General features: G+C 44.4%; 1 protein-coding gene across 2 annotated transcripts in view; it reads right to left on the reverse strand.

Moving 5' to 3' along the window:
* The window catches only part of npy2rl (neuropeptide Y receptor Y2, like), a 63274-nt gene extending 43153 nt beyond the window's left edge, over positions 1 to 20121 (reverse strand). The window contains exons 1-2 of one of the 2 annotated variants that reach the window (XM_044184135.1): positions 19440 to 20121; positions 16328 to 16518 (exon numbers count right to left, since the gene is read on the reverse strand). The gene's annotated coding sequence lies outside the window, so the exon portion shown is untranslated. The remainder of the gene's footprint in view (positions 1 to 16327; positions 16519 to 19439) is intronic. The other variant, XM_044184134.1, reaches the window with a different exon arrangement.
* Positions 20122 to 20763: the final 642 nt, after the last annotated feature.

Consider the following 20763-nt stretch of genomic DNA (forward strand, 5'->3'; position numbering starts at 1 on the left):
ATGATTGAAAAAATAATCAACCACTGAATGATGGCCACCATCTGAACAAAAGAGCACCATGTTCTGAAACTCAAACAGGAGAAACAGACAATCTAAGGAAAGAATCAGAATCAGAAATACGTTATTGATCCCCGAGGGGAAACTCTTTCGTTACAGCTGCTCACTATCACGTCGGTGCACACAGGAATAGAAGTTTTAAACAAATCAAAATATAATACACTATAATACAGGTAAGAAATTAAGTACAAAGTGGATATAAGTATAAAATTAACACAAGTGTAAAGTACAAAGTGGATTTACAGTTTGATAAGTATGTACGGTATAATACAATGTAATAATATAAGTAATTACATCACTGTATTATTAGGAATGATAATAAAATAACGATATAAGAACAAACATGTCCCACCCACATTGTTTGATTGAGATCTGATCATTGGGAAACATGATGCAGAAACATGACAGTAACAAGCTCGGAACTGCAGAGATACAAACTAGAACGAATTGAAACCTACAAACTGCAGATAGCCACTTATAAACACCTTTTGGAAAAAGCTGTTATTCAACAGACTGAACCTTCAGTTCAACAGTGTTCACCTTTCATCCAGGTGTAAATCACTCCCTGATTAGACGGAGAGAATCCAAGCCAGCAGCTACAGCTCTTCAGTTTTGGGACTGAAAATCTTGACACTCTGAGCCTCACAGTATGAGCATTAGTGTCAGACTAATGATTACAGATGGACAGACAAGCTGCTGTCTGGCGCATCAGAACCTCTTTTATCTGTTCTGTCTCACACAAGCGCTGAAATTCATTTTGACAAAAATCACCTGTGAAAATGAGCCTGATGGTTGAAAATAAAAAGATTCTCCCTGCATGGTGATTCTAGATGGTTAGACATATTCATTCAAACAGCTGGTTATCAAACGCCTCTTGTCTCTGTTAATCTGGCTTAAGAACAAAGACAGAGTTTTAGGAATGACAGCTGGGATCTGCAGTCGCAGCCAAAACCTTTCAAGTTCAGTCTTCCAGATATTGGTCTTAAACATGCACTCAAAATCAATGCTGTGCTCAATCGAATGATTATGATGAACACTGACAGGAAAGCGGGACCAGACTACGTGATATCAGCCCCAAAAACAATCTGATCCAACAGTAATGGAGCATCGGGAACTAAAATGAGCGCTAAGTGCAACAATATGATTTTTTATCCTGTAGAAGACATAGTGTGGACATTAGCATTCCATCATGAAATGCAGGCTTCACATTCATTTCAATGAGATTACTGACACCTAACACCAAAAACCCCCACAAAGTATTCTGTCGAAAGTTGTTTAGTGTGATCCTGACCACACTTTGCACAGTCTTGTGCTTTAAACCATGCATACGCTCATGTCTACGCGTAGAATCCAGCTTAGCAGTTTCTTGTGCTTGGCATTCTGAGGGTGTTTCTGTATGTAAATGAGCCTGTATGTTCACGAGCAGATTGGTGTAGAACAGGTGAGATTTCTCATCGCTCACTGCTTTCAGTTGTACATGCGCATGGATAACATTTAGAACTTGTTCTATGCATGATTTGATCAGCAAGGCCCAAGCAAACCAGGGTTATATAAAGTCAGATGGTGTGACAGCCAATATAATAGCGTCCTCTCTTGCAATGTGAAGTCTCTACTGCCTTATGGCTCAGAGTGCTGGAGGGTCATCAAAAATGAGCAAAACAAGGTTGATGCATTCCACAACACCTGCCTCTGCAGAATCCTCAATATCTACTGGCCTAACACGATCAAACGAGGACCTGTGTAAAAAGGTCACAGGCTGCAACAACATAGCTAAAGAAATGAAGGCACGGAGATTCCATTGGCTTGGACACGTACTGAGGATGCCACCAGAACGAATCCCCAGGGTCGCAGGGAGGCGAAATAGGGGCAGACCAAAAACAACAAAGAGTTAAGACCTTGAAGAGTTTCAGTGACAGATGTGAATGAAATGAAATCTTTGAACAGCTGGTGTCTCGATGTCTCCAAAGAGAGCTTTCAATGAAGCATGCTGCAGCTCTGCCTCTTTCTGCTCACGCTCCCTGGGACGAGGACAAAAATAGAGGTGCTGCAAGTGACAGGGAAGTGAGAAAATGGAGTGATGAATAAATCAGCACATGGTGATGCGTAGTTAATGGAGAGAGAGAGAGAATGTATTAGAGAGACGAGTGAGCTACACAGAGAGAGAGTGTATCTGTGTATGAGTGGATGCCAGCAAATACAAGAGCATGTCTAACATTTGAGGGATTTAGTCGACACTGAGCTAAACTAACCGAGGACCTTTGGGTTTTTTGCTAAATGTATGAAAAGAGAAACACAAATATTCATTTTAGAGTCGTCCTCTAAAATGAAAATCTGTTGTCAGGTAGAGTTACTGTTGTGTACTACAACTATGATGACCTGAAATCTTCTTGGCACACAGCAAACAGACAATCAAAACTTAAAAGCTCCAGTTACGTTTTTTCATGAAATATCGGATTTAAAAAGGCAGTTGTCAGTTGACATTAATACACATTAAATGAAACAGTGTGACATTTTAGGAAGATCAACACTAATTTCAACTCTCAAGTCTAGTACAGAGTGAATAGGACTCTTTGGAATTGGAAGGCATTATGGCTGGGCGACATGGTTTAAATCATAACCATCGTATAATTTATCAAGTCGAGTCAGCGTCGGTTGGGGCTGAAGACTACAAGTTTGAAAAAGAAAAATCTGGGGGTGTGGGGTAAGAAAGCAGTGAGCTTACCAGACCTCAGTAGCCCGCTCCTCATCTCTGCTGCAGGCTCCAGGCTACATTAGCCGCTGCTAGCATAACACACCAGAATCTCCAACCAAACTGTTGGCAGTTGGAGTTGCGTTGTGGGTAATGTAGGCGCCAGATTTTGACAAGGAAGAAAAATGTGTGGAATAAAAAAGATGATATCTCTGATTCCCCTGCATCGACCCACAACTGTCCATTATGGGTCCAACAATGTTATAGGAGCGTAATGCTAAATCAGTGTACTCTGTTCCACCGCTGAGCATTACTCAGACCTTTAACTTGTCACAATGCGATTCCACTGAAACTTAAAAAAAATGTAAACAGCTTGATTGTCATTAACTTCCTGTCCTCTTATTGCCGCAGGCAGCATCCCTCCTTCTCTGCTACTTGTGTTGTTCAGTTGTTTAGTTGTGCAGTTATAAAGAGAGACAATATTTCCCAAATGACAGGTCAGTCTCACCTCCTCTCTCAAACTGGCTGGACATCGGAGAGCCTCAGGATTTTACAGGTCAAAGTTCAATCAGATTGAGAAGAACGTGAAGCAAACAAGTCGGGGTCAATCCGTGAAAAGCAAAGAATATGTCTCTCCCTGGTCCTCATTGAAATGAATGGGGAGCGAAATCCAGTCTGACTGCACATTTGAGTAATCCTCAGGATTCCCCTTGAGCGAGGCACTGGAGGTTTTGCCTTATCCAAACCAAGCTTCAGCCCTCTGGGACAAACTTGTGATTTTGGGCTTTAAAAATAAACTTGACTTCAGTTGAGGAATCTTCCCTGACTGACTAATAAAGTCTAACTTTACTTTACAGTGAGTGAACAGCAGTGAGATTTACGGTCTTCCTCGAGGACTCTGACACTTTGACACACAGCAGATGGACTAATTGGAGAGTCAAACTGAAGGTCAGCACTGAGTGGCTCGTAAACGAAAGCACTGCGATCATTCTGGGAGACAAATCTGTGTTCTCTTTGTTAACTCATGAAAGAAACTCAAACAAGTGCCAGAAACTAAACTTAAAAATAAAACTTCTGTGAAACACACAGGTGTTTTCAGTTGTTCAGGCTGGGTAGGCTTCTGCTCCAGGGCCACCAAACTTTATGAACTAATGAGAATGACAAAGGTGGGGAAGTTGCCTTGCTCTGACAGGTGCAACAAATCAAACATTCAATCAAAAGGTCAGTAAGTCTACACAGTCCTGAGAAGAGCTCTAATCAGGTTCAGCGAAAACACCCCTGAGGGTGAAACAATGGCTACATTTGGGCAAATTGTTTCTGCTTTTGCTCGACATTACATGAAATGTTAATGTGTTACACTGTTCCCGCTGCAGGAAGACAAGACACCACCCCTGAGGGAAGACATTCAAACTACAAATTAAACTAACGCGAAAACTAAAAATGTGTTAAATAAAGCTGTGAAAAAACATTCAAATGCAAGTGACACCACCACCACAACAGGAGGAATGTATGTGCAGCAGGAAGAGTATGAAGCTTAGGAAGAACTGTGTGTTACACGGTTTCTTTGAAAGGAAAAAGAGAAACAGACAGGAAGAAAAAAGGAGGCAGTAAAAGAGATGAGAAGAAAGAGGAGGGACAAAGACGGACAATCAAGAAAGGAGACAGCAGTGTTACAAGCATTACATCACTCATTACTAGACAAAGAGAGGAAGCAAGAAAGGAGGAGAGGAAGAAGAGTAAGGAATAAAGTGAGGATGACTGAACTCAGGCCTGTAAACCGTGTGCGAGCAGATAAAAGCTCCCTGTCTCACCTCCCTGTCACGATCTCTGCAGCTGTTTGTCTCACACCTGTGATTTCTGACTGTCTCGCTCCGGGCCACCTGGCAATAAAACGAGATGGACTGAAGTGAAATTAAATGGAGAAGGGGGGCAGGTGTGATCATAGCTGCAGGATGAAGATATCAGCGCTACCTGCCAGGAGAAATCCTTCAAACTCAACGGCGGTGGCAGATAAACGAGGAGACGTTTCTAACAGCAAAATCACAATTCTTCTGTTTATGTACTTTTTTTATTTTTTGTTTGTTTTAATTTCACACTTGCTTTGGCAATGTAAACGTCTGCTTCCCATGCCAGCAAATGCAAAGAAACATTACATGTCTTAAAGCATTACGCTCAGTGTGGAAGCTCACAGTGTGTCCATGCAGAGTTCACATGGGCTAATGGTCTTCTACACTCTATTGATGCATTGCTGCCTTTTTAGGGCGCATTAAACTGTCAACCCCACCGCCAGACGAGGATGTCAATAACAGAGGACTAAATCCTCCACCGACGATGGGTTTTAGGGCGCTTTCAGGCCCAACCTGCTTCGGTTAAAACGAACCCTGGAGCGTTTGCCCAGTTAGGGCAGTGCGTTTGGACTGGTGTGAAAGCTATCAATCGAACCCTGGCCGGACCAAACAACCGGACGGAGACCGCTTGAAGAGGAGGGTCTCGGTTCCGAGTGAACTCTGGTGTGGTTCATTTGTGTTGCGAAAGTCCAACCGCAGGATTTTATGATGGTAAATATGTGATTTTAGCAGAAATAACTACTAACAAGATCCATCCGTTGGTCATGAACTGTTCAGGGAGAGATTTTATAATCAATCTGTTTAAGTGATATACAAGTATATATTTATGTAAATTTATTTGGTAACCATGGCAACACAAACAAGCGTCAGCACGTGACTGCAGGGATGGCGGTGTGTTGTGCTTGTGTCCTGCTCTGTGTACTTTGGCAGTTCATTAAGTCCATTAAAAAGTGTGTGACAGAGATCCCTTAATGATCCATTAATACCCGCTAATATTGCTGTACAAGACGCCTCCTTTTTATCATTATTCATAACATGCGGTGGATTTGCAGTCTAATAATACTAATACTGCTTACAATCAGTTATGTCTTGGTGAGCTCTGTGTGACACCAGAGACCATAAACACACACATTAGACCTGCTGTCAGTCTCCAGAATTAGATTTCTTCTCCTGATGATGTGCTGATGACATCACCAAAACTGTCCAATCAGTGAGTTACGCGTGAGTCTATATGACTTGGTTCTTTTGTCTGAACAGAAACCGGACCAGAACAAAAAATTATATTTGTTTTAATATTGTTTTTCCTTTGTTAAGCACTTTGTAACGTTGTTTTGAAAGGTGCTATATAAATAAAGTTTATTATTATCATTATTATTAATATTATTATTATTGGTTTTTACTCAGCTTGCATTAGTTTGTGCCGCCGAAAAGCTTCATAACAGAATGCAGATGTCATGGAGCTCATTCTGTTACCATTTACATCACATCTCAGCATTTCAGCCCTCTACAGTTGTAGAAACGTGAATCGTACATGTGTGTCTTTGTTTGGTTACTGGAAGAGCGCAAGATACAAAAACGAAACAGGGACTTGCTCGTGGAAAAGCTTTTCTCCACAGCGTCAAAAAGACCAAAAACTGAAACATTTGTCAGACTGATTAACTACAAACAATTTCCATCATTATTTATCACGTGTAACTTCTGCGTGAACGTGTAACTTCAGCGTGAACGAGTAACTTCAGCGTGAACGAGTAACTTCAACGTTAACGTGTAGCTTCTGCGTGAACGTGTAACTTCTGCGTGAACGTGTAACTTCAGCGTTAACGAGTAACATCTGTGTGAACGTGTAACTTCTGCGTGAACGTGTAGCTTCTGCGTGAACGTGTAGCTTCTGCGTGAACGTGTAGCTTCTGCGTGAACGTGTAACTTCTGCGTGAACGTGTAGCTTCTGCGTGAACGTGTAACTTCAGTGTGAACGTGTAACTTCTGCGTGAACGTGTAACTTCTGCGTGAACGTGTAGCTTCTGCGTGAACGTGTAGCTTCTGCGAGAACGTGTAACTTCAGCGTTAACGAGTAACATCTGCGTGAACGTGTAGCTTCTGCGTGAACGTGTAGCTTCTGCGAGAACGTGTAGCTTCTGCGTGAACGTGTAGCTTCTGCGAGAACGTGTAGCTTCTGCGTGAACGTGTAGCTTCTGCGTGAACGTGTAGCTTCTGCGAGAACGTGTAACTTCAGCGTGAACGTGTAACTTCTGCGTGAACGTGTAACTTCTGCGTGAACGTGTAGCTTCTGCGAGAACGTGTAACTTCAGCGTGAACGTGTAACTTCTGCGTGAACGTGTAGCTTCTGCGAGAACGTGTAACTTCAGCGTTAACGAGTAACTTCTGCGTGAACGTGTAGCTTCTGCGTGAACGTGTAGCTTCTGCGAGAACGTGTAGCTTCTGCGTGAACGTGTAGCTTCTGCGAGAACGTGTAGCTTCTGCGTGAACGTGTAGCTTCTGCGTGAACGTGTAGCTTCTGCGTGAACGTGTAGCTTCTGCGAGAACGTGTAACTTCTGCGTTAACGAGTAACTTCAGCGTGAACGTGTAACTTCAGCGTTAACGAGTAACTTCTGCGTGAACGTGTAACTTCTGCGTGAACGTGTAACTTCAGCGTTAACGAGTAACTTCAGCGTGAACGTGTAACTTCAGCGTTAACGAGTAACTTCTGCGTGAACGTGTAACTTCTGCGTGAACGTGTAACTTCAGCGTGAACGTGTAGCTTCTGCGTGAACGTGTAACTTCTGCGTGAACGTGTAACTTCTGCGAGAACGTGTAGCTTCTGCGTGAACGTGTAACTTCTGCGTGAACGTGTAGCTTCTGCGTGAACGTGTAACTTCTGCGTGAACGTGTAGCTTCTGCGTGAACGTGTAGCTTCTGCGTGAACGTGTAACTTCTGCGTGAACGTGTAGCTTCTGCGTGAACGTGTAGCTTCTGCGTGAACGTGTAACTTCTGCGTGAACGTGTAGCTTCTGCGTGAACGTGTAGCTTCAGTGTGAACGTGTAACTTCTGCGTGAACGTGTCTGCTCTGAGAACATAAAACCAACATGTTTTTTATGGACTTTGGTCACATTTTGCTGTTTGTATTCAAACAGAGTGAGAGTGATGGGGCAACAACAGAAACAAGGATGAATAAAAATAATTCCCATCATCAATCCACCAGAGAACACACACACACACACACACACACACACACACACGTAATGCCTCTGCTCCAAAAATCATTAAGCTTCCACCTAAGACCTCTGCCAGGAGGAAAATATACTCTGTGTGTGTGTGTTGTATTTGTTGGAGGGGGATGTGTGTGTGTGTGTGTGTGTGTGTGTGTGTTTATGTGTGTGTGTGTGTACATGTATGTTTGTTTGATAGATATAAAAAAAATAATGATGTGTGCGTTTGTTCTGCTCTCTTCCAGTAAGCACCATGAGTCAATATATTTGGACTAAACTGAGGCGAAGCCAGTGGCCATATGGCTAACAGAGTGTGTGTGTGTGTGTGTGTGTGTGTGTGTGTGTGTGTGTGTGTGTGTGTGTGTGTGTGGTAATAGGTTGTTGATAAGGAGATGAATATGGTATTTTATGGCTGAATGTTCCAACCAAGTCGGATGTAACCTCAATAATAATGTCAGCTTTAATTAATTCCCCTGATAGGGCGAGCGAGAGAGAGAGAGAGAGAGAGAGAGAGAGAGAGAGAGAGAGAGAGAGAGAGAGAAATGTAGAGATTGCAGGGGATTAAGAGAAATCAGGAACAGGACAAGATAACTGAGAAAAATAGGAAGCGTAAGGAACACATTGGGGGAAAGGAGGAAAGAGAAATATAGAGAAACATACTGTACACTACATGGCCAAAAGTATTTGGACACCATTGTTATTATTGACCATAAATGAAGCTTTCTGGTACTCTGAGGGGAAAAATGGAGGGAGAAGATGCATGTTTTTCTTAAATTAAGCCGCAGTTCAGTTCAAAAGTTATGTTCAGGTACATAATGTTAGAGATCAAATGATAAATTGATGGACAAAAATGATTTGCCAATAATTTTGATAATCAGTGAATTGTTTTAGCTACCAAGCAAAAACATCCGTTTCACATCAGGTTTTGGACTGTTTGTCCTCATATGAAGACGTCACCTTGGGCTCAGTGAGGCTGTGGAGGGCCTGTTACACTATCAGCTGACATTTTAAACAGTTAATCGGCAGATTAAGCGACTCATCTGCAATCATGTCTTCTGTCTTTCGGCCTGCTGCTGCTGCTTGGCCCGGCGCCTGACACTTTGTCTCCCTTGACTACTCCTCTGCCTCTCTGCTGCACTTGAAAACGTCTGGAAGTCCAACTCATTTTAACGCAACACACACTGACCACATCATGTAGCATCGCATCATATGACGCCTGTAGAGCTGTGCACACACACGTATAGAGAAAGACAGAATGCTTTGCGTTGCATTACCTTTAGTGGGTCTTCCTCCTGAGCAAAAGCCTCTGTTGCTGCTCCAAACAAAGCTAAGCTTGGTTCCCTTTGGACAAGCTAATGTTACTGTGGCTTAGTTACAGCAATATTTAAAGTAGCAGCAACCCCCCCCCCCCAAACGTCAAATCTTCAGAGCTACATGATATACAAAAGCGCCATGTTTTCATTCTAACTAGAGATTACAAGTGTCCTGTTTCAACATGACAATGGCCAGACGATTTTCCCAGTTTAGTGTGTGGAAGAACTTGACTGGCCTGCACAGAGCCCTCACCTCAACCCCATCCAACACGGGAACACCGGCTGTGTGGCCTCATTACCCAACATCGGCGTCCTCACTAACGCTCTTGTAGTTGAATGGGAGCTAATCCCTGCAGCCAGATGAACATCTGGTGTAAAGACTGAAACCAGAGGAGTGGAGGCTGTTAGAGCAGCGGGAGATGACTACTCACATATGGCTGGAAACGTAGGTGTCCACATACTTTTGGCATTGTAGCGCAAGAGAGGAAGGAAAGGACAAGTAGAGAAGAAGAAATGGAAGGACAAAAGGACAATGTTGAAACAGTGAGACAGGAGATGCGAGAGGGAGAGCTGTGGCAGACGAGCGGGGAGGAAAGGTTTTTGTTAATAAGCGGCGTGCTTTGTGATAACCAGCCGATCTGTTGGACAGTACTTGACCTCTTAATTAAACTGTCGGCCTCGATTCACTCCCTCTCTCCTCGGTCAGACTTGGACTCGCTCCAATAAGCAGAAGGAAAAACAATGTCAAATCATGTCGAACGCCAAAGATCGACGCGCAGAGAACAGGAACAGCACTGTGCATCATGTCGTAAATGAAACGCGGTGCATGGAAATGTAAGTGTACTCATAAAGCACACCGTTAAAACGGATTACAGAACACGGGAAGTGAAACATGTTTACGTGAAGAGATGACTCCGTCTACAATTTGACTTTTTATTCTTTTACAAGGACATTTATACTTTTCACCGATGTTCTCACTTTACACAAATATACTAATTTTCCTAAAACGTTCTCCCTTTCCAAATAAGTCCCCACCTTTTCAAAAACACCCCCAATTTCAAAATATGTCCTCAATTTGCACAAAAATGTCCTCACTATGTTCTCATTGTCCCAGCATGTCTTCACTTTGCAAACAAGTCCTCACATTCCACAAATGTGCCAACTTTTCACAATGAGGTGCTTTTTACAGTCCTGCTCCTTTCCCCAAAATGTCAAGGTCAAAATCCTTTACAGCAACGCAATAAAAGATTATCACAGGACATAGGCACTTAAATACGTGCGTAGATACATAATGCACACACACACACACACACACACACACACACACACAGAGACATATCAATGTAGAATGCAAGTCATGTCCAGTATCGTTGCAGGAGTAGGCAAGAGAGCAAAAGTGGCGAGTCGAGAGATTCTTGTGTTTTCAGGGAGACTGCTCCGGAGTCTCGTGCAGCTGCTGCGAAGGCCCCGTCTCCGAGAAGTCTCCGACGTACCTGAGATGCTCCGCAGCCCCTGAAGTGTAGCTCCGAGGGGCCGAGCTGTACTGTGTGGGGATCCAGGTTCAGCTATGTGGCTCGGGGCGAGACCACGCCGGGCTTTCAATACGAACAGAAGACTTTAGTTAAATGTCTTCACTATTGCAAAATATCCTAATTTTCCAAAAATGTCCTAACTTTTCCAAAAATGCCGCCGCTGTCCCAGAATGTCCTCCCATTTTCACAAATGTCCTTATTTTCTCAAAACGACCTCACTTTACACGTTTTCACAAAAACATCTTTTTCAAAAATGTCCAGTCTTTCAAGCAAGTCATACAAGGGCACACACACACGCACACACACGCACACACACACACACACACACACACAGTCACCTGCATCACTCGCTGCCTTTGAAGCCAGCTATCAGAGTTAAACCGCGTTACAGGCGTCAGACCAGAGACGGTGAGGTGGAAATTGCAAGTAAAAATATAGTTACCTTACAATGACACCAAAGCCACCTACGAGTGATAATGCATCACGTGGAAATACTACTCGAGTAGTGAGAAACGTCAGAGAGTCTATTATGGCAGCCAGAAGCTAAACGAGAACAACACTGAGTCTCTTTCTCTGTTTCTGTTCGTGTACATGAACGACCATGCCTTTGTTCAGTGCTTACTGCCACAAACATCACCACCAAGCTCTTTACACTTCCAGTCCACTGCTGAACATTTAGCTCTCTAATACCGATAAACCGTAAACAGACAGACTCTCCTGCTGTCTGTCAGCTCTGTTGGAGTGGTGAAAGTGATATTCCCACTAAGTTCTCTGAATCCTGATTCTTCCCTCGCTCTGCTACTACTCTAATGCTGAAACACCAATGCGGGGAGTGCGGCTTCCTGCCGGCGGAGAGTCAAAGCCAGACTCGGACTCTCTGTGAACAAAACAAACAAAGTAGCGAGAAGAGTGTACGTAAACGTTAGACAAATGAGTTTGGTCGTAGCCGTGCTAGCACGCGGCTCTGGGGATGGTGATGTGGGTCACGTTCCCCCTCGGGATGAAGATCCTCTGACTTTCATCAGGTCAAATGTTCAATGTGTCCAACACTTTGGTTTGTGACCAAATACCTGCGAAACGAATGGCATCCCGTCATCCTCGGCTGCACTCTGTGTATAGCACTAATTAGTAAATGCTAACGTGCTAAACTAAGATGGTGAATATGGTAAAACATTATACCTGCTAAAGATCGGCATATTAGCATTGTCATCGTGAGCGTGTTAGCATGCTGACATTAGCATTTAGCTCAAAGCACCGCTGTGCCTAAGTACAGTCTCACAAAGCTGCTAGCATCTCCGTCTTGTTTCTTCCGAAACGTGCCGGAGTGAACAGCAGGCTGCATTCGAACTACTCTACCGCGTGTACGCAGTATCTACGACACTTGCTATCTACTGACTCATAATTGTCATAATTTACAGTTTTTGGATTTAATGAACAAAAAATGTACGTCACCATTTTGTACTACGAGGAAATTCTGCAAAAACAGGTGCCACTTTTATTATTTTCCCAAAAGTAAGTCTATATGCAGCAAACAAAGATAATACAACTGACGGCGAGTTTAAAACTCCAGGTTTCAGCTGGTGTCAACACCGACGTAAAGTCCACGGTTTTCTACAGTCGGCTTTTTAACATCAGTGAAACTATACCACATTCATTTTGGTGCATTAACGTCTAGATCGGCGAGGCAGCTTCTTCTGCATTTGGAGGGAAATCTGCCGGACTGCTTTACGGCACAAACCAAGAAGAGGGCGAGAGAGTTTTTACTGAAGGCGTTTGTCCTCTTCAGGGTGGGGACAGGTGGGGTGGAAACCGACAGGGTGACGCAGAAATACCACCACTTGTGTGAGATAGAGGCTACGGACTGTTCATTATGTCACGGTGGTTATACGAAGGCATCCCCGTTCATTAGCATGTGTAAAGATGCTACATCCAGCACTTTTTTAAAATAGGCTTTCCCTGATTTTTCTGTCACATTTTCCCTTAAATGCCGGCAGGGCTCGTGTCTCCTCCCATGAAACCTTTACTGTCCCCAGAGGCCCCAAACCCGAACGGAAATCACTGTCCAACATGCTCGCCAGTGTGTGTGTGTGTGTGTGTGTGTGTGTGTGCGCTCAGAGAAACAGGGACACGCAGGACACGTGATGTCGACAGTTGGAGGGCAGGAAAACAGATAAAAAGAGAGAGAGAGACATGGGGGAGGATGATCGAGAGGGGGTCGAGAAACATGTCAACAGGCCGGTAGGCAGATAGAGAGACAGGGACGGACAGAGACGAGGAGAGGGACCAGAGACAGATGGACAGAGACGAGGGCAGAGATGCAGAGTGTTAAATGAAACTGAACTGATGAAGCGATGAAAGAGAAGATATTACAACTCGCACAGATTGGACTAGTTCGTACGAGGGAACATGTAGAGAAAAACTAAAGATGAGAAGTCTTTTTCAGGCCTAAGTCAGCCCCGTTGCCTGAAGCTGTTTGTGGCTCTTATCAGGAGGCTCTGTTCTTCCATCAGGATGGATGATTGGTGGATCTTGCACATGTTTGTCCTGATGCTATCTTTGAGATACTGTCTCACTCCTTATCCTCCCCCACCCGTTCCTCTCCTCCATCACACCTGCTGCTATCTTTTCCTACTTTCTCCTCTCCTTCCTCTTTCTTTTCTTCTCTACCTCCTCAGGCTGCTCTCATTCACTGTTCGTACTTATACCTACGAAGAGAAACGCACAATACTTTATATATAACCCACGTAACCGTGAGCGAGGAGGCTGTTACGTTTATTGCTAGGCGGCGCCCTCTGCTGGCCTCAGCGATCATGACGGGAGCAGAGGAGGAAGTCGGGGGAGGCATAAAGAGCGACGAAGTCCGTGAAGGGAGGCGGACGGGCTGGATGGACCGGACTCTCACCTGGGAGACCAGGGTTCGTGTCCCGTGTGAAACCAAAAGTCAACTTTGACTTATTTTGAGTTTAAGTTACGTAGCTTACGTAAGTTAAGTTACGTAACTTGACTGTCTCACTGTCACGTCATGTGACTTACTAACGTAACATTCTTATTTTAACCCAAACCACGACCTTTTCCTAAACCTAACCAAGTAGTTTTGGCGCCTAAAGCTAACCGAACAGCGAGTGTTCACAATGTTACCCACGTGTTCATGATAGTTACCATGATGACGAAGGCCCGGTACGCTCGTTGCTGGACATTCGTAGGATTACGCAAAAATTACGTACGTATATCGGAAGATATCACACGAACCATTGTATGAGAATACGTCGACCTCCTCCTCCCTTCTTCCTCCTTTTCTTCCTCCTCCTGTTGTTTTCTATAACTCCTCCTTTCCTTCCCCACCTCTTTCTCCCCCTCTCTGCTTCCTCCTTTTTATTCCTCCTCCTGTTGTTCCCTGTAACGCGCCTGTACTTTCCCTGCCCTCGCCGTTACGTCTACCTTTTCTTCCCTATAGCTGATTCCCACCGTCCCTTCCTCCTCCCTTCCCTTCTCCGCCCTACTCCTCTGCCTCCTTTCCTTCCTCGTCTCCTCCTCTCCCACCCCACTTCCTCTTTTCCTCCCTCCTCCTATCCTTCCCTGTCTCAGCCCTCCCTTTCTTTTGTTGTTACTGTGCTGACTTTGCGTTCAGGGCCACAGCTACATGCTGGTGTCCCATGACGACGGCTCACTGGGGCCGAAAACAATGAATCATGAATAGAAATAAAGAAAAGGAGACAATCCAAGCAGCCAGAATGTTTTAAACTCAGACGCAGACTTTGATGACTATTGATTTTTATTCCCTCAAATCTAAGTCAAGGGGGGTGTGGGGGGTCTGAACCCTTCAGGACAGGAGGCGATGTGACAAGTGATGAAAAGTGATTGCTAAAACTGAATGCTTTCTGTCTCGAGTCAAAAAGTTGCGTGTTGAAGCTCAGCTGCCAGCAGCCAACAGATCGACCTCCCTGAGTGTGTGTGTGTGTGTGTGTGTGTGTGTGTGTGTGTGTGTGTGTGTGGCTGGAGATAAACAGCTCACACTGTACCCTGTGACTTTAATTGCCCGACATCTGTAGCCAAGGTACACTCATTAGAAGAGATAGAGAGATAGTGAGATAATAAAATACGGAGAGACTGCTGTTATTTCTACATCCTGAAGACGTGTGTCTTTGCATCTACGCTCGTGTGTGTGTGTGTGTGTGTGTGCGCGCTGATATCCAACAGCACACACCCGCAGTGGGGGGCCATTAAACGGCGATTGTCGGCGAGGCCTCGGCGCAGCAGGGCAGCCGCAGGCTTCTGATTACATAACCTTGTAAACGGGTACACGTGTCACTTTGAGGAGTCTGCTGGGAGAAACGGCGCCCGCTCTGCACGCTGGGACGTCGTCCGCTCACCGGTCGCACCCTGTGCTGCTTCTGATTTGTCACTTTTTGGAAAGAAGTTGGTAAAAGACCTGGACTCGTTAAGCTACGATTCATATCAAATCTTTCATCGCCTTTTTTGGTTATTAGCAGAACGACAAAACATTTTGGTCATTGAGCTAAATGCTAATAACCCATCGCAATCATTCAAGAATGAAGGAACTTTAAAAGACTACAGCGTTTCCAGTTCAGATTTCTGCTTTGACTTTTGAACAAGACAAAGCGTTGTCTTTTTCAGACCTGATGATGGCGCTACATGAAAAGATTCACCGTCCAGGAGCCATCGATGTGTGTACCGACTTTCCTGTCTGTCGAACAGTTGTCAAGACGTTTTCCCTCTGAATTCCAGCTGTACACCTCAGGGTGGCGCTGGAGGAAAAGTCAGATTCATCCTCTGAGAGCCATGAAGGTCTGAACCACACTTCACTTCGATATTTCAGTCTGTTCGGAGCGACACAGGGAGGCCAGAGAGACCAAGCTGAAGACCGCCTGTCTCCGTGGAATTACGTTTCTATTCAACTCATTTGCAACAGCAAATACTGTATGTTTTCAAGATTCAAAAATGACTTTTTATTATTTATATAATAAGGGGGAAAGTATTTAATTTGTTTCCCTTCGATATCTGCTTGTAGCAGCTAGAGCTTGATTGAACTCTTTCATCGTTACAGGCACTAAAAGCACAGTGACGCGTTTACTGTCTCAGCATTTAGCCAAAACCACGATATCGCTCTGATCCTATCAAAGGGCTGGCCACATTCTGGACTCGGGATGCGGACCCCCGGGCTCTGGATGCCCGCCTTCCTCTGAATGTTGTGTGGTAAAACAACGCAGCACTTTCAGGACTGAACAAATACTGCCTCGTTATTGCAGGCAGCAACTGTGTTTCACTCAAAACAAACGAGGAGCATCGAAGGTCATTTCCAGGAGACAGATCACCGCCACTACATCATTATAAGCCTTCAAACACATAAACGTTTACAGCCGTAGTGTTTCATAGTGTGCATTATGCGTTTTTTAACGTGTTCTTCATCTGTCAACCCCGTGTCTTAGAATTTCCGTTCATACACTCCTAATTAGTTTTGCCGGTTACGTTCCCGAGTCCTGCGTGTGGCTGGGTTTAGGCAAAAAAGAGCACTTTGGTTATGATTATGGAAATATCATGGTTTTGGTTGATTGTTAAGACAACCATTTAACCAAGTGCTGCGAGTGCCCACACATATCTGTCAGAGGCGTAAATCGTGCTTTGGTTGAGTGGATGTTAAAGCTGGAGTGCGAGACTTTCATCTGTAAATGAACGTCCACACAGCGCTGAGCCTGTCACCGCCGGGTAAATCTGGTGTCTGCGGCGACATCCCTGCGCTGGCGCACCGGTAATGATGCGTTTTACGCCAACCAGCAGTGGTTGGTTTTGATTTGGTTTCCAGAGCCACGCAGAAAGCTCCGCCAGCAAGGCATTGCTGTAAAAGAAAAAGGTCCTTTGGAGAGAATGTTTATTATTTGTTAATTATGATTCAGAGGAAGGAGAACAGTCAAAACAAGACAGCGATCGACGGCGAGGACAAACACGGAGAACCACGGGTGTAGCTTTAGCCTCTCCTGGTTGGAGAGCTGAGAGACGGGACTGACGGACGTCACGTCACTGCTGTCGGACAGGCTGGTATAATATTTGGAGTAGGCTGAGGAGCTGTTCCACTTCCTCTGCCTAAATAACGGGTCGTGGAAACGTGGAAATGTGCAAACCTCTGTGTATTTCTGTAACTGTTTCTGAACTCGGGCCTGGGGCGAGCTCACTGCAGGCGTACGTCAGAACTGTGTTTGCGTAATTTCTCTCGCTGCCAGAAGGGGGAGACAAACTTTCGCACAACTTTTTCTCTTTATGTCGATGTAACAAACGGAATTTGGGCGGCGTTATGTTTCCCTGAAAATGCATTTTAGTAGCAGTTTAGTTGCATGTACATGTAATGTCTAAGGTTTGACACGGGCAGAACGAGTGAAGCTACAGTCCAGAGGACGAGCTGCCGTCAGGATCCGTCAGACCGAGCTTCAGCAGCTGACAGAGGCCGATCGATCGATCGATCAGGCTGACACGTCAACGTCGGCGTAATCAATCACAGCAGCATTTCACAGAGTGAGGGGGAAACAGTCAAACTTCAAGCTAGTATCAGTATTATCAATCTAATGATAGTTTATCAGTCATAGGGAACAAGTACTCTTACTTTTGATACTTTAAGCACATGTTGCTGATAATACTTGTGTGCTTTTAACTACACTGTTGAACTGAGGACTACAGTGTTAAAGGGTTGTATTGGTACTTGTGTGTAAGTAAAGCTTTTGAGTATTTCTCAGTGGACGGCGGACCGCTCACTTCACACACAGCTGCAGGTTAACCCGAGAAAGTAGTTCAACACAAAGAACGGTGCATTTAGCAGCATTTTCCCGAGCTTTCAACCACATCTCACAGCCAGCACTCTTTCATTTAACTAAACATTTCTGCACAATGCAATCTGATTATTTTGCAGGTAATCTACAGGAACACTACATATTGGAGTTATTGCTGGCAGTTTTTCCTGATGATAGAGGACAATGTTTCATGCTCACAGGCATTAATACTCTGCGATCCATATACAGCTGTTTGCCGTATTAAAGAGCAGCTTTAAAAGATATGACTTGCACCAAACTCACTGCATAAAAATGACTTTTTTATCTTATAGGTTTTTCACTCAGCTCTGAGAAAACAGAAAGCATGACGTGACGAGTTCCTGGAGATACTGTAAAATCAGCCAGCCAATAATCCTCCAAACCCTCTGAGTCATAGATTCAATTTCTTGGAACAAAGTGCAGCATTTGGTGGGTGAAGATATTAAAATCTGGTCAGAGTGATAAATTATTAGAAATGGGTCACCAGCTGTCAGCTCAGAGGGAAACATCGTGCCTCATTACCCACCTCTGATGCGATTCTCTTAAGGTAAGAGCTCCAAATTGAAATTGAATGCAGGTTATTTCCTGGATGATCTTTACGCTCCATTACAGTCGTACGAACTGCAGGATCAAATCTGGTCTGTTAAAAGTTTCTGTGATGCTCCAGTGAAGGCTCGGGCATAGTTCTGTGCAGATTAGTTCTGCACGTAAAACTGAACGTTGCCACACAAACACAAACACAGTAAAGGGACAGTTCAAAAATACAGATGTTTCATTGCAGAGTTTTGCAGATATCGGCTGTAGGGATGTCTGCATTTTATTTTTAATATAATGGGACTACATGGCACTCGGCTTGTGGAGCTCAAAGAACCAAAACAAATAAATAAAAAAATACATTTGAAAAACTCAACAGCAATGTCTCTTTCCAGAAATCCTGACCCGGTTACTGAAGATGATCCACAGATTGTTGTGAGCAGTTTGTAGAGACTATTTCCTTTGTTCTGATAGTTCCTACATGAAACTGCTCACAACAAATCTGTGTGTGTGTATATGTATGTATGTATATATATATATATATATATATATATATATATATATATATATATATATATATATATATATATATATGTATGTATATATATATATATATATATATATATATATATATATATATATATATATATATATATATATATATATATATATATAAATAGAGAGAGAGAGAGATGAGGAAAAATATCAATACTACTATAATAATACTTATGTGTATTGTGATGAGAGTAAATCAGTTGTGGACCAAAACATCTCAGTTCTCCTCAGTGTGTGTGTGTGTGTGTGTGTGTGTGTGTGTGTGTGTGTGTGTGTGTGTGTGTGTGTGTGTGTGTGTGTGTGGCACTCATGCATTGTTGTTTCTCGCTCATTAAACAGCATATTAACACATCCTGTGGATATAACCACGCATTTCCAAAATGTTATACCTTTTTAGGAGATTTCTGTCCATCCTTAAGACAGTATAGAGCTTATATCAGACCTGCACTAACTGTATTAATACTAACATGCACTATCTCTGTATATATATATTCAGAATCTGTCTGTTTATGTATCTTTAACTTCTCTGAAAATAAAGTACAATAAAACTGTTTTTAAACTGTTTCCAAGCTGCTTTCCATCTGACATAATTCATTTCATCATTTTGTTTCCCCCTCTCTGTATGCACGTGCGTTTTTCCACATGTGCGCGCACGTGCAGTACTGTACTGTATACCACTGTGTCTATAAGTCGTCTAGTATGCGCGTGCGTCCATACACGCACGCGTGAAAGGCTACAAGCGCGTGTGTGATTACTGGAACAGTAACGTGCGCTCACCTTCCAAATGCGTGTTTCTGCGCACGTGCGTCTGCCTGTGCGTATTACCGTCTCAGCTGTGGCACCTATAGGTATGTGCGCGTGCGTGCGTGCGGGTGGCTGACACACTGACCTCTCCGTCTCTGTGTCTCCGGGTCGGTTAGCTCGGAACCCGGGCCCCGGCAGCGCTCACAGACCCCGGCTGGCTGCCTTCTGTCCGCGCGGACATCACGGAGACACTCACGCGGCTCCTGGTTGCCATCAGAAAGACAGATATTAATGCGAAATTCAGAGGCGAGCCTGGTGTCTGAAGACGACAGTCCCCATCCTCTGGATCCTCGCGCGTCCGTACCAACAACCTCCTCTCCGCGCGCGCCCCTCTCTCTCTCTCTCTGGCACGGGCTTTCAAGCTGCTGCCACTTTGGACCAACGGAACCCGTTCGTCCGTGTGTCACGTGTGTAAAGAAATATGCTCAACAGCGGAAACGAAGAGAGGAAAGGCTGTTAGTCCGGGACTGAACATGGACGGTCTGTCCTCCTCGTTCACTCCGTCCGTGCGCTCTGGACGCCGACATGAGAGTGGAGCGCTTTAAGTACGGCGCGTAGAAGCCCAGTGGAGGGTCAGGGGAGGAGAGTGTGCTCCTTTATGGGGGGGTGGAGGTCGGGCTGAGGGAGGGGTGGAGGGGTTTTTTTTAGAGAGAAGGAGAAATGGTTTAAAAAGGACAAGAAGAGGGGGAGAAAGGGAAGAGATGGCTGTTGGGAGAAGGGGATGAAGAAGGATGGGAAGCAGGAGAGGAGCAAGGGAGAAGTGAATAAGAGTAAAAGAGAAAGATGGAGAAGGAAAGGGAAGAAGGGGGGGAAAGAAGAAGAAGAAGAGGGAAGGGAGAAGAAAGATAAGGAAAGTAAAGGAGCAGAAGGACGGGAGGAGGAGGGTGAGAGGAAAAGGAGGTGAGAATAAAGAGATGCAAAGTATAGGGTGAAATAATTGGTAAGAGAGGAAATAAGTGAGGAAGACGAGGAGTAAAAGAGAAGAGGTGAGGGGAAGGATGTAGAGGAGAAGAGAGGTGAAGGAGACGAGGGAAGGAGGGAGGAGGAGGAGAGAAAAGGGGGAGGGAAAGAAGAGATGGACAGAAGGAAAGTAGGAGGAGGAGGAGGAGGAAGATGATTTGATAAAAGCTGCAGACCAGAGGGAGGGAGGGAAAATATTTACTCGTGAATGTTGGCGTGAAACAGATGACGTCCTGTGTGTGTGTGTGGGGGTGGACCACATGTTTTACTCATGTTGTGGGGACATAAATCTGTTTACACAGTCGCAGTGTGGGACTCTCCTGCATTTGTGAATAATAATGTGAATCATTCAGTTTTAGGGTGACGACGTCAGGGTTAGGGTTAGAGTACGTCTCCATGTGATGTCCTCTGAAGTGTGTGTGTGTGTGTGAGTGTGAGTGTGTGTGCAG

This window comes from Siniperca chuatsi, linkage group LG22 (genome assembly GCF_020085105.1).
Source record: "Siniperca chuatsi isolate FFG_IHB_CAS linkage group LG22, ASM2008510v1, whole genome shotgun sequence".
NCBI classification, from domain to species: domain Eukaryota; kingdom Metazoa; phylum Chordata; class Actinopteri; order Centrarchiformes; family Sinipercidae; genus Siniperca; species Siniperca chuatsi.